Raw genomic sequence first — 13,719 nt, forward strand, 5'->3', positions numbered from 1 at the left:
TGAGAGACCTGGAGCAGTTGGGGAAAGGAACCCTTCCAATCTGAGAGACCTGGAGCAGCTGGGGAAAAGAACCTTCCAATCTGAGAGACCTGGAGCAGTTGGTGGAAGAAGAGCACTCCAAAATTCCAGTAGAGAGTTGTAAGAAACCAGCCATCCCTGGATGTATATTTTTCTGTACTGGTTTGTAACTTCTTTCGTATGGAAAAAAAAAAACGAATAAACACTATTGAAAAAGAATAAAAGTTGTTCCTCAATACCCGGCCCCGAGTTTGGCAGCTTTAAAGTCATTTTCCTTTGTGATAAGATTCCCATTACTGGAAACTGCAAACAACACAATAAAAATTATTAAACAATTAAATTGTTTTTAATACATTTATTTCAAAGATTATAAAAAAAAACAAAAAAAACCACTTTTTTCAGCAGCCTGTCCGTCTATTGCAGGGTATAGGTTTGCGTCACGCTGTTCAGGGAAAGGGTCACAATGAGTGAACGAGGGTCCTTCCTGTTCTTGCGCACCGTTATCTTCCCCAACAAGAGGTCTCCTGTAGAAAAAAAAGATGAAAATAGAAGGTACAATCTGGAGGTCTATTGCTGCCACCATACACATATGCAGGCCATCCATGGTTTGAATTTCAAACGATTTTCGTACGAAAATCGTACCTAAGAATAATCAGCCGATTTTCGCTCTGTTAGTGGGGCAATGGCATCGGCCGATTTTCATGGTTCCTCCCCATTTCGTTTATTGGGCATGCTGGAAAATTTGTGAAAAACGACCGATTTTCGATTCATTGGTGGCACCATGGGATTACAGAACGAATGACGTTTCGGTTTTCGGACGAAAAATCGTTCGGAATTCGAACCATGTATGGCCTGCAATAGCAAGTGTAGCTTTTAGCTCCTGGACCTTTAACCCGGGTTCATACTGCAGTGGTACGGGTAATCCCATGTAATTGGCATGGGAACCGCACCGCATTCCTGTGCCAATCACATGCGATTTGTGGGCGGAGCGATCAGAGACGTACATTTTGTATGACTCTATTCGCACCGGCACCAAAAATGTGCAGGACCCTTTTTTGGGTCCGCACTAGAATCGGATCGCATGTGTATTCACATCTATGCCATCTGATTCTGCGCATCGCACCGATGTGGGGATGGCGTTAACTTACCATACACACCCGCATCGGTCCGTGTGAATGGGATTCGATTGTGATGCGCTGCGGAATTCGCACTGAAAACGCTGCAAATTCCACACCGCATCCGTGTGAACAAAGGTTTATACCATTTATAGACCATAACAATGTTTACATTTCTGCCATGGGCCGGGTTATTTGGCGACATCTTTGTCAATACCAAAAATAAATTAATATATAAATTTTTTTTATTGTGGATGGGGGGAGGGGGGCAGGGGGACGCAGGATACGCTTTGTTTTGGCAATTTTGTTGTGCAAAAAGAAAAAAAAATGTTTCTGTAATCTAAAATAATAAGATGTCAAATATGTTTCTCGCTATTTTGACCAGCGTTCCTAACAATAAATAAATCATTTTACTCTAAATAAAAAGTATACATATTATTCTAAACTTTGTCCCATTTAAAATTTACACAAATTTTATTTTTCAGCTACAAAACATGGCAAAGTTATTTGCAAATAAAATAAAGTAAAATATATATACACTATACTGCCAAATGTATTGGCCCCGCCCTCCCAATCATGTGATTCAGGTGTTCCAATCCCCTCCCAATCATGTGATTCAGGTGTTCCAATCCCCTCCCAATCATTTGATTCAGCTGCTCCAATCCCCTCCCAATCATGTGATTCAGCTGCTCCAATCCCCTCCCAATCATGTGATTCAGCTGTTCCAATCCCCTCCCAATCATGTGATTCAGCTGTTCCAATCCCCTCCCAATCATGTGATTCAGCTGTTCCAATCCCCTCCCAATCATGTGATTCAGGTGTTCCAATCCCCTCCCAATCATGTGATTCAGGTGTTCCAATCCCCTCCCAATCATGTGATTCGGGTGTTCCAATCCCCTCCCAATCATGTGGTTCAGGTGTTCCAAACCCCTCCCAATCATGTTATTCAGGTGTTCCAATCCCCTCCCAATCATGTGATTCAGGTGTTTCAATCCCCTCCCAGTCATGTAATTCAGGTGCTCCAATCCCCTCCAAATCATGTGATTCAGGTGTTCCAATCCCCTCCCTATCATGTGATTCAGGTGTTCCAATCCCCTCCATGGACACAGGTGTATACAATCAAGCACCTAGGCATGCAGACGGCTTCTACAAACATTGGTGAAAGAATGGGTCGCTCTCAGGAGCTCAGTGACTCCAACCGTGGTCCCGTGATAGGTGGCCACCTGGGCAATAAGTCCATCCGTGACATTTCCTGGCTACTAAATATTCCACGCTCAACTGTTAGTGGGATTATAACAAAGTGGAAGCAACTGGGAACAACAGCCACTCAGCCACCAAGTGGTAGGCCACGTCACATGACAGGGCGGGGTCAGCGAATGCTGAAGCGCACAGTGCGCAGAAGTCGCCAACTGTCTGCAGAGTCAATAGCTAAAGACCTCCAAACTTGGTGTGGCCTTCAGATGAGCCCAACATCAGTGTGTACAGAGCTTCATGGAATGGGTTTCCATGGCCGAGCAGCTGCATCCAAGCCTCACATCAAGGAGGTATAGGAATGAAAAGGCCCTGGGAATCAAGGGAGGTGTAGGAAGGAAAAGGCCATGAGATACAAGGTGGGTTAAAGGGAGGAAAAGGCTCTTGAACTTAAGGGCAGTATAGGGAGGAAATGGCTCTGAGAATCATGGGGGGGGGGTTAAAGGGAGGAAAAGGCTCTGGAACTTAAAGGAGATATGGGAAAGAAAAGGCTCTGGAACTCAAAGGGGGTGAAGGGAGGAAAAAGCTCTGGGATGTAAAGGAGGAATAGGAATGAAAAGGCCCTGGGAATCAAGGGAGGTATGGGAATGAAAAGGCCCTGGGAATCAAGGGAGGTGTTGGAAGGAAAAGACCATGGGATTCAAGATGGGTTAAAGGGAGGAAAAAGCTCTTGAACTTAAGGGCAGTATATAGAGGAAATTGCTTTGGGAATTATGGGAGGGTTAAAGAGAGGAAAAGGCTCTGGGACTTAAAGGAGATATTGGAAGGAAAAGGCTCTGGAACTCAAAGGGGGTGAAGGGAGGAAAAGGCTCTGTGATGCAAAGGATGTATAGGAATGAAAAGGCCCTGGGAATCAAGATAGGTGTAGGAAGGAAAAGGCCATGAGATACAAGGTGGGTTAAAGGGAGGAAAAGGCTCTTGAACTTAAGGGCGGTATAGGGAGGAAATGGCTTTGGGAATCATGGGGGGGGGGTTAAAGGGAGGAAAAAGCTCTTGAACTTAAGGGCGGTATATAGAGGAAATTGCTTTGGGAATTATGGGAGGGGTAAAGAGAGGAAAAGGCTCTGAGACTTAAAGAAGATATGGGAAAGAAAAGACTCTGGAACTCAAAGGGGGTGAAGGGAGGAAAAAGCTCTGGGATGTAAAGGAGGAATAGGAATGAAAAGGCCCTGGGAATCAAGGGAGGTATGGGAATGAAAAGGCCCTGGGAATCAAGGGAGGTATTAAAATGAAAAGGCCCTGGGAATCAAGGAAGGTATTGGAATGAAAAGGCCCTGGGAATCAAGGGAGGTGTTGGAAGGAAAAGGCCATGGGATTCAAGATGGGTTAAAGAGAGGAAAAGGCTCTGGGACTTAAAGGAGATATTGGAAAGAAAGGGCTCTGGAACTCAAAGGGGGTGAAGGGAGGAAAAGGCTTTGGGATGTAAAGGAGGTATAGGAATGAAAAGGCCCTGGAAATCAAGGGAGGTGTAGGAAGGAAAAAGCCATGGGATACAAGGTGGGTTAAAGGGAGGAAAAGGCTCTTGAACTTAAGGGAGGTATAGGGAGGAAAAGGCTCTGGAACTCAAGGGGGGGGGGGGTTAAAGGGAAGAAAAGGCTTTGGGACTTAAGAAGTGTAAAGTGAGGAAAGGGATCCGGAAAACAAGGTTTCTTGGACTTGAGAAGTGTCAGGGACTCAACGTGAGTCTTCAGAGGTAAAGTCTCTGTGACTCACGATGTGCATAGACAGAAATAGGTTCTGGGACTTTGTGGGGTATAGGGAAGAAAATGGTCATGGACCAAAAGAAGTATTAGGAGCAAAAGGCTCTGGGACTCAAGAAAGGGTAAAGGAAGAAAGGAAACTGGGACTCGAGGTGGGTATAGGGTGAAAAGGGCACAGTGACTTCAGGGGAATATAGGGAAGAAAGGCTTTGGGACACAAATGGGGTATAGCAAAAAGGCTCTAGAGCTGAAGGGTGGTAAAGGTATTAAAGGGCACAGTGACTTCAGGGAAGTATAGGGGAAAATAGGCTCTGGTTTTCAAGGGGGGGTGTATAAATATTATGCACATGCTGTTGCGCACAAAAATGTTGACTGGAACCACAGAAAAGTAAAAACATTAGGTATTAAGATACAGGTAAAAGAAGGAAAAGGCTGTATGGCTCAAGGGATGCGGGGGCAGGAAAAGGAACAGGGACTGAAAAAAGATATAGTGAAGGAAAAAAGCTCTGGGACACTAGGAAGCTATAGGGAAGGAAATGGTACTGGTGGGTATTTGGAGGGGAAAGGCACAGAGTTTCAAGGGGAAGTATAGGAAAGAAAAGCCGCTGGAAGGACTATAGGGAAAAAAGGCTCTGGGATTCAAGGAGGTATAGAAAAGAATAGGCTCTGGGACTTAAGCTAGATATATGGAAAGAATAGGCTCTGGGATTCAAGGGAGTATGGGGACACAAAGGGGTATAGGAAGGAACTCTAGGACACAAGAGTGGAACAGGTAGGAAAAGGCATAGGGACTTAAGGTTGGTTAGAAGGAGGAAAAGGCTCCAGGACACTAGTTGAGTAATAGGGAGAAAGACACACAGGGATTAAAGAGGGTGTAGGGAACAAATTGCTCTACAATGTGATGGGGGTATACAGAGATAAAGGCTCTGGGACTTAAAAGAGAAATAAGGAAGAACAGAGCTCTGGGACACAAGGAGGGTGTAGGGAAAAAAAGCCTCTGGAAATCAAAGGAGTATGGGAAGAAAAAGCTCTTGGGCATAACTATGGTATAGGGAAGGAAAATGCTCTGACACCCAAGGAGGGTATAGGGAAGAAAAAGGCTCCGGGACTTTAGTTAGGTATTGAGAAGGAAAATGCTCCAGGACTCAGGGTGTGCATCTGGGGAAAAAGGCACAGGGCCTCAATGAGTGGTGTGGGGGGGGGGGGATACAAGAAATAAAAACCTCTTGATTTCAAGTGACTATAGGGAAGAAAAAACTCTGGGACATAACTTGGGTATGGGGAAGGAAAATGTCTGGCACCCAAGGAGGGTATAAGGAAGTAAAAGGCTCCGAGACACAAGGAGGTGTAGGGATGAAAGAGGCTCTGGGACTCAGTGTGTGTATTTGGGGAAAAAGGCAAGCAGCCTCAGGGGGAAGGGGAAATACAGAAAAGAAAAGCATCTGCAATTCAGTTGAGTATGGTGAAGAAAATGCTTTGGGGCAAAACTAAGGTATAGGGAAATAAAATGCTCTGGCATCCAAGGAGGGTATAGGAAAGGAAAAGGCTCTGGTACCCAAGGAGGGTATAGGGAAGGAAAAGGTTCTGGGACACAAGGAGATGTAGGGAAGGAAAAGGCTCCGGGACTCTGTGTTTATTTGGGGGAAAAGGCAAGAAGCCTCAAAGGGAAGGGGGAAATATAAGAAAGAAAAGCCTCTGGAATTCAGGGGAGTATGGGGAAGAAAAAGCTTTGGGGCAAAACTATGGTATAGGGAAAGAAAATGCTCTGGTACCCAAGGAGGGTATAATTAAGGAAAAGACGCTGAGATTCAAGGAAGTATAAGGAAAGAAAATGCTCTGGCATCCAAGGAGGGTATAGGGAAGTAAAAGGTTCTGGGGCACAAGGAGATTTAGAGAAGGAAAAGGCTCTGGGACTCAGGGTGTTTATTTGGGGGGAAAAGGCAACAAGCCTCAAGGGGAAGGGGAAATATAGGAAAGAAAAGCCTCTGGAATTCAGGGGAGTATGGGGAAAAAAATGCTTTGTGGCAAAACTAAGGTATAGGGAAGGAAAATGCTCTGGTACCCAAGGAGGGTATAAGGAAGGAAAAGACGCTGAGATTCAAGGAAGTATAAGGAATGAAAATGTTCTGGGACTTAGGGATTGTATTTGGGGGAAAAAGCACAGAGCCTCAAGCGGAAGGGGAAGAAGTATAGGAAAGAAAAATTGATTTCAAGTGACTACAGGGAAGTAAAAACTCTGGGACGGGACTTTGTATAGGGAAGAAAAATGTCTGGCACCCAAGGAGGGTATAGGGAAGGAAAAGGCTCTGGGACACAAGGGGGTGTAAGGAAGAAAAAGGCTCCAGGACTCAGGGTGTGTATTTGGGGAAACGGCAAGAAGACTCAAAGGGATGGGGAAATATAGGAAAGAAAAGTCTCTGAAAGGGAGTATGGGGAAGAAAAAGCTTTGAGGCAAAACTAAGGTATAGGGAAAGAAAATGCTCTAGCATCCAAGGAGGGCATAAAGAAGGAAAAGGCTCTGGGACACAAGAAGGGTATAGGGAAGGAAAAGGCTCTGGGACACAAGGAGGTGTAGGGAAGAAAAAGCCTCCGAGACTCAGGGTGTGTATTTGGGGAAAAGGCAAGAAGCCTCAGGGGGAAGGGGAAATATAGGAAAGAAAAGCCTTGGAAATTCAGGGGAGTATGGGGAAGAAAAAGCTTTGGGGCAAAACTAAGGTATAGGGAAGGGAAATGCTCTGGTACCCAAGGAGGGCATAGTGAAGGAAAAGGCTCTGAGAATCAAGGAAGTATAAGAAACGAAAATGCTCTGGGACTTAGGGAGTGCATATGGGGGAAAAAGCACAGAGCCTCAAGCGGAAGGGGAAGAATTATAGGAAAGAAATACTGATTTCAAGTGACTATAGGGAAGAAAAAACTTCGGGACATGACATGGAAGAAAAATGTCTGGCAGCCAAGGAGGGTATAGAGAAGGAAAATGCTCTGGGACAGAAAGAGGTGTAGGGAAGAAAAAAGCTCCGGAACTCAGAGTGTGTATTTGAGGAAAGGAAGGGTAAATATAGGAAAGAAAAGCCTCTGGAATTCAAGGGTGTATGGGGAAGAAAAAGCTTTGGGGCAAAACTAAGGTATAGGGAAGGGAAATGCTCTGGTACCTAAGGAGGTTATAGGGAAGGAAAAGGCTCTGGTACCCAAGGAGGGTATAGGGAAGGAAAAGGCTCTGGCAGCCAGGGAGGGCATAGGGAAGGAAAAGGCTCTGGTACCCAAGGAGGGTATTGGGAAGGAAAAGGCTCTGGTACCCAAGGAGGGTATTGGGAAGGAAAAGGCTCTGGTACCCAAGGAGGGTATAGGGAAGGAAAAGGCTCTGGTACCCAAGGAGGTTATAGGGAAGGAAAAGGCTCTGGTACCCAAGGAGGGTATAGGGAAGGAAAAGGCTCTGGTACCCAAGGAGGGTATAGGGAAGGAAAAGGCTCTGGCACCCAAGGAGGGTATAGGGAAGGAAAAGGCTCTGGTACCCAAGGAGGGTATAGGGAAGGAAAAGGCTCTGGCACCCAGGGAGGGTATAGGGAAGGAAAAGGCTCTGGTACCCAAGGAGGGTATAGGGAAGGAAAAGGCTCTGGTACCCAAGGAGGGTATAGGGAAGGAAAAGGCTCTGGCACCCAGGGAGGGTATAGGGAAGGAAAAGGCTCTGGTACCCAAGGAGGGTATAGGGAAGGAAAAGGCTCTGGTACCCAAGGAGGGTATAGGGAAGGAAAAGGCTCTGAGATGTAAGTTAAGTATTGGGAAGGAAAATGTTCTGGGGTGTGTATTTGGGGGAAAAGAAGATCAGAGCTCTAAGAAGAAGAGGGAAGCATAGAGAAGGAAAACCTCTGGGATTCAAGGAAGTATAGTGAATAAAAGGCTCTGGAACTCAAGAAGGCTTTGGGATGAAAAGATTCTGAGACTGAGACGGTTGAATGAAATCTGATTTAAAGGGGAAACTCTGACTGTTCGGATGCCGTATCCATGCCTTGCATTCCATAAAATGTTTTTGTTCCAGAATCAGAATTCAGCAACCAGCCCAATTGTACCTCCTAATCAAAGTATCGCAACAGCAGCCAGGCAACCAGCATTTAGAACTGCCAGCCTTCATATTTCCCTCCGGATGGGTTTCCTTTTTAAAACCCCCCTTCTGTTCCAGAAGACCGGCAAGCTCCACGGCGACAGCGAAGAGGTAATCAATGTATAATTTGCCGGCTGGAAGCAGCGGCTGAGCCTTCAATCTGCTTTGTGCGGCATTCTCCTCGCAGCTGAACGGAGCCCCGGAGCCTCGGAACACCTCGCCTGATCGGCACAATTAATCAGTGTCATGTAGATATCAAATGACTGATGTTTCCGAGCGCTCAGCTTGGCCCCGGAGCCGCCGAGAGAGTCTCTCCGGGATAGATCCCACTTCACCTTGCTCTTATCGTCCCCCTCCGGCTGCCAGAGCGGCGCTGCGGCGGCGGAGCCGGGAGATTAGGACAGAATACATTTCATTATTACCCTATTATGCTCTTTTATTTGCCCCTCGGAGACCACTTAAGTCGGCTTACAAATAAACTTACAGCGATCGGCGCGCCATCTGCTTACAAATTGCCCGGAATAAACACGTGTACGGCGAAGAGCCGAGATACCCAGATCTGTAATTTTACCGCTCGCTGGGAACAGCCAACACTGTGATTTACATGAGAGCTGAACTCCAGGCAGATATAAAAAAAAAAATGATTACATCGAGCTATGTAGGCACTAAAAAAAAGGAATGAAATGCATGTCTACATCACCTAGCAACGAGAGACCTGAACCCTGTGTAATAAAAAAAAAAAGCGGCATTCTGGGAGCTCTACTGCCTTACAAAAGGCTGTCAGTCTAACAAAGTGAGCATGCTTACAGGAGTTAAGTTCAAAAAAGCCGTGCCACCAGGGCCGTGGATACGGGGGTACCACCAGTCCTCCTGTATGGGGCCCAGGCTGTCAGTCTGACACAGTGAGCATGCTTATCATGGTATCATCCGAGTAGTTTATGTTCCTGTATGGGGCCCAGGCTGTCAGTCTGACACAATAAGCATGCTTACAGGAACAGAAATTACAGGGATGATACCACTGTTGTGCTGCCGACTCTTCATTCTTTAGGTGTTATGGATCTTTTGGATGACTGGACGGGGGGAGCGGTAAAAATCTGTGGCTGAGCTGCAGTCTTACCCTGGCAGTTGAGTTCAATGATGCCGTGCCGCCAGGGCCGTGGGTAAGGGGGTACCACCAGTCCTCCTGTACGGGGCCCAGGCTGTCAGTCTAACACAGTGAGCATGCTTATCATGGTATCATCCCAGTAGTTTATGTTCCTGTATGCATGCTCACTGTGTTAGACAGCCTGGGCCCCGTACAGGAGGACTGGTGGTACCCCCTTACCCACGGCCCTGGTAACACAGTGAGCATGCTTACAGGCACATAAACTAGGGGCCCAAGCAGCAGGGTGAATCGAATGTGGGTAGAGAGAGTTATCGGCACGGCGGTGGGGGGCAATTACTGAATCCGATCCCCTGTATGGCTCTCTCTGCAGCAGCTGAAAGCCAGCGGGAGGGAGAGGAGAAGAAGCCAACTTTCAGCTGCTGCAGAGAAAGCCATACAGGGGATCGGTTCCAGTAATTGCCCCACCCCGGTGCACCCATCACCTCCCTGTACACCATACATTTCCCCCTGCTGCCCCCACCCCTGTAATGTTGCTGGCTTCTCTCCTCTCATTCCCATTGGCAGCTACAAGCATACAATAGGATCATTCAGGATGGAGAGTGTCACATTTACCAGCCCCTTTCTCTCCTGAATGAACACGATGTGTGATTGGTACCAATGAATCACTGTGTTCATTCATAATTGAAGCATAGTAAACTGTTTTCTTGTGGGAATGGGATAGCTTGTTAGGTTGGCTGTATGGGGCCCCTTGTTTTGGGGGGCCCTGTCAGGTTGGGTGTATGGTGCCCCATGGTTCGGGGGGCCCTGTCAGGTTGACTGTATGGGGCCCCATGGTTTCTAACAGCAGCACTGCGAGCCGCAACCACATGTAATGCACACGACTGTACTGCAATTGTGTAGCATTACAGGTTTGAAAAATCAGGCGGTAAGGAAGTCTATTTGAGGATTAGCTCCTGGGGATGTCTATGCTAGAATTAGCTCCTGAGGATGTCTATGCTAGAATTAGCTCCTGGGGATGTCTATGCTAGAATTAGCTCCTGGGGATGTCTATGCTAGAATTAGCTCCTGGGGATGTCTATGCTAGAATTAGCTCCTGGGGATGTCTATGCTAGAATTAGCTCCTGGGGATGTCTATGCTAGAATTAGCTCCTGGGGATGTCTATGCTAGAATTAGCTCCTGGGGATGTCTATGCTAGAATTAGCTCCTGGGGATGTCTATGCTAGAATTAGCTCCTGGGGATGTCTATGCTAGAATGAGCTCCTGGGGATGTCTATGCTAGAATTAGCTCCTGGGGATGTCTATGCTAGAATGAGCTCCTGGGGATGTCTATGCTAGAATGAGCTCCTGGGGATGTCTATGCTAGAATGAGCTCCTGGGGATGTCTATGCTAGAATGAGCTCCTGGGGATGTCTATGCTAGAATGAGCTCCTGGGGATGTCTATGCTAGAATTAGCTCCTGGGGATGTCTATGCTAGAATTAGCTCCTGGGGATGTCTATGCTAGAATGAGCTCCTGGGGATGTCTATGCTAGAATGAGCTCCTGGGGATGTCTATGCTAGAATGAGCTCCTGGGGATGTCTATGCTAGAATGAGCTCCTGGGGATGTCTATGCTAGAATGAGCTCCTGGGGATGTCTATGCTAGAATTAGCTCCCGGGGATGTCTATGCTAGAATTAGCTCCCGGGGATGTCTATGCTAGAATTAGCTCCCGGGGATGTCTATGCTAGAATTAGCTCCCGGGGATGTCTATGCTAGAATGAGCTCCCGGGGATGTCTATGCTAGAATTAGCTCCCGGGGATGTCTATGCTAGAATGAGCTCCCGGGGATGTCTATGCTAGAATGAGCTCCCGGGGATGTCTATGCTAGAATGAGCTCCCGGGGATGTCTATGCTAGAATGAGCTCCCGGGGATGTCTATGCTAGAATGAGCTCCCGGGGATGTCTATGCTAGAATGAGCTCCCGGGGATGTCTATGCTAGAATGAGCTCCCGGGGATGTCTATGCTAGAATGAGCTCCCGGGGATGTCTATGCTAGAATGAGCTCCCGGGGATGTCTATGCTAGAATGAGCTCCCGGGGATGTCTATGCTAGAATGAGCTCCCGGGGATGTCTATGCTAGAATGAGCTCCCGGGGATGTCTATGCTAGAATGAGCTCCCGGGGATGTCTATGCTAGAATGAGCTCCCGGGGATGTCTATGCTAGAATGAGCTCCTGGGGATGTCTATGCTAGAATGAGCTCCTGGGGATGTCTATGCTAGAATGAGCTCCTGGGGATGTCTATGCTAGAATGAGCTCCTGGGGATGTCTATGCTAGAATGAGCTCCTGGGGATGTCTATGCTAGAATGAGCTCCTGGGGATGTCTATGCTAGAATGAGCTCCTGGGGATGTCTATGCTAGAATGAGCTCCTGGGGATGTCTATGCTAGAATGAGCTCCTGGGGATGTCTATGCTAGAATGAGCTCCTGGGGATGTCTATGCTAGAATGAGCTCCTGGGGATGTCTATGCTAGAATGAGCTCCTGGGGATGTCTATGCTAGAATGAGCTCCTGGGGATGTCTATGCTAGAATGAGCTCCTGGGGATGTCTATGCTAGAATGAGCTCCTGGGGATGTCTATGCTAGAATTAGCTCCTGGGGATGTCTATGCTAGAATGAGCTCCTGAGGATGTCTATGCTAGAATGAGCTCCTGGGGATGTCTATGCTAGAATTAGCTCCTGAGGATGTCTATGCTAGAATTAGCTCCTGGGGATGTCTATGCTAGAATTAGCTCCTGGGGATGTCTATGCTAGAATTAGATCCTGAGGATGTCTATGCTAGAATTAGCTCCTGAGGATGTCTATGCTAGAATTAGCTCCTGAGGATGTCTATGCTAGAATTAGCTCCTGGGGATGCCTTTGCCAGAATTAGCTCCTGAGGATGTCTATGCTAGAATTAGCTCCTGGGGATGTCTATGCTAGAATTAGCTCCTGGGGATGTCTATGCTAGAATTAGCTCCTGGGGATGTCTATGCTAGAATTAGCTCCTGAGGATGTCTATGCTAGAATTAGCTCCTGAGGATGTCTATGCTAGAATTAGCTCCTGGGGATGTCTATGCTAGAATTAGCTCCTGAGGATGTCTATGCTAGAATTAGCTCCTGAGGATGTCTATGCTAGAATTAGCTCCTGGGGATGTCTATGCTAGAATTAGCTCCTGGGGATGTCTATGCTAGAATTAGCTCCTGGGGATGTCTATGCTAGAATTAGCTCCTGAGGATGTCTATGCTAGAATTAGCTCCTGAGGATGTCTATGCTAGAATTAGCTCCTGGGGATGTCTATGCTAGAATTAGCTCCTGAGGATGTCTATGCTAGAATTAGCTCCTGAGGATGTCTATGCTAGAATTAGCTCCTGAGGATGTCTATGCTAGAATTAGCTCCTGGGGATGTCTATGCTAGAATTAGCTCCTGAGGATGTCTGTGCTAGAATTAGCTCCTGAGGATGTCTGTGCTAGAATTAGCTCCTGAGGATGTCTATGCTAGAATTAGCTCCTGGGGATGCCTTTGCCATAATTAGCTCCTGAGGATGTCTATGCTAGAATTAGCTCCTGAGGATGTCTATGCTAGAATTAGCTCCTGAGGATGTCTATGCTAGAATTAGCTCCTGAGGATGTCTATGCTAGAATTAGCTCCTGAGGATGTCTATGCTAGAATTAGCTCCCGGGGATGTCTATGCTAGAATTAGCTCCTGGGGATGTCTATGCCAGAATTAGCTCCTGAGGATGTCTATGCCAGATGTAGCTCCTGAAGAAGTCTATCCCAGAATTAGCTCCTGATAAAATCTATCCCAGAATTCTGTCCTGAAGAATTCTATCCCACCACTATCTCTTGAGGAAGTCTATCCCAGAATTAGCTCCTGAAAAAATATATCCCAGAATTATCTCCTGAGGAAGTCTATCCCAGCATTAGGTCCTGATGAAGTCTATATAAAAATTAGCTCAAAAGAAAGTCTATTCCCCATTCTTACTGTAGAAGCCTTTCTGTATGCTGAGATTAAACCTGTTTTCATGCAGAGGCAAAGAGTGCCCCCTCGTCCTTTGCAATGACCTTCGTCAGGGAATGACTTTGCACAAAGTTCACTCTGTGGATCCCGTATATTTATACATGGTGATCACATCCCCCTTAATTGCCTGTTATTAGGAAAGATGAAATAAAGTTCAGTTAATCATTCCTCATAGCTGAACTCCCCCATGCTTCTTATCAGCTTTTTTTTTTTTTGCACTTCTCTGCACTTTCTCCAGCTCCCTATCATCCTTCTTGCAAGTCTACAAGTCAGGTCTGACTGATTAAAGACAATTCAACGTGTCTGTGAAGGTTCCCATTTATCCTGGTTACGGTACAATGTAGCCATTTGAAATTCGACACATTCAGTTGGACTTGTTCTGCAATGTTGGAGG

At 46.7% G+C, this 13,719-nt stretch overlaps 1 long non-coding RNA gene across 1 annotated transcript in view; it reads right to left on the bottom strand.

The window, feature by feature from the left end:
• Positions 1-358: 358 nt before the first annotated feature.
• Positions 359-13,719, bottom strand: part of LOC149427664 (uncharacterized) — a 37,400-nt gene continuing 24,039 nt past the window's right edge. The window contains exon 3 of the long non-coding RNA XR_016311236.1: positions 359-542. This is a non-coding gene — a long non-coding RNA (uncharacterized LOC149427664). The remainder of the gene's footprint in view (positions 543-13,719) is intronic.

This window comes from Staurois parvus, unplaced genomic scaffold (genome assembly GCF_062004578.1).
Source record: "Staurois parvus isolate SC_StPar_1 unplaced genomic scaffold, SC_StPar_1.0 ptg003595l, whole genome shotgun sequence".
Classification (NCBI taxonomy): domain Eukaryota; kingdom Metazoa; phylum Chordata; class Amphibia; order Anura; family Ranidae; genus Staurois; species Staurois parvus.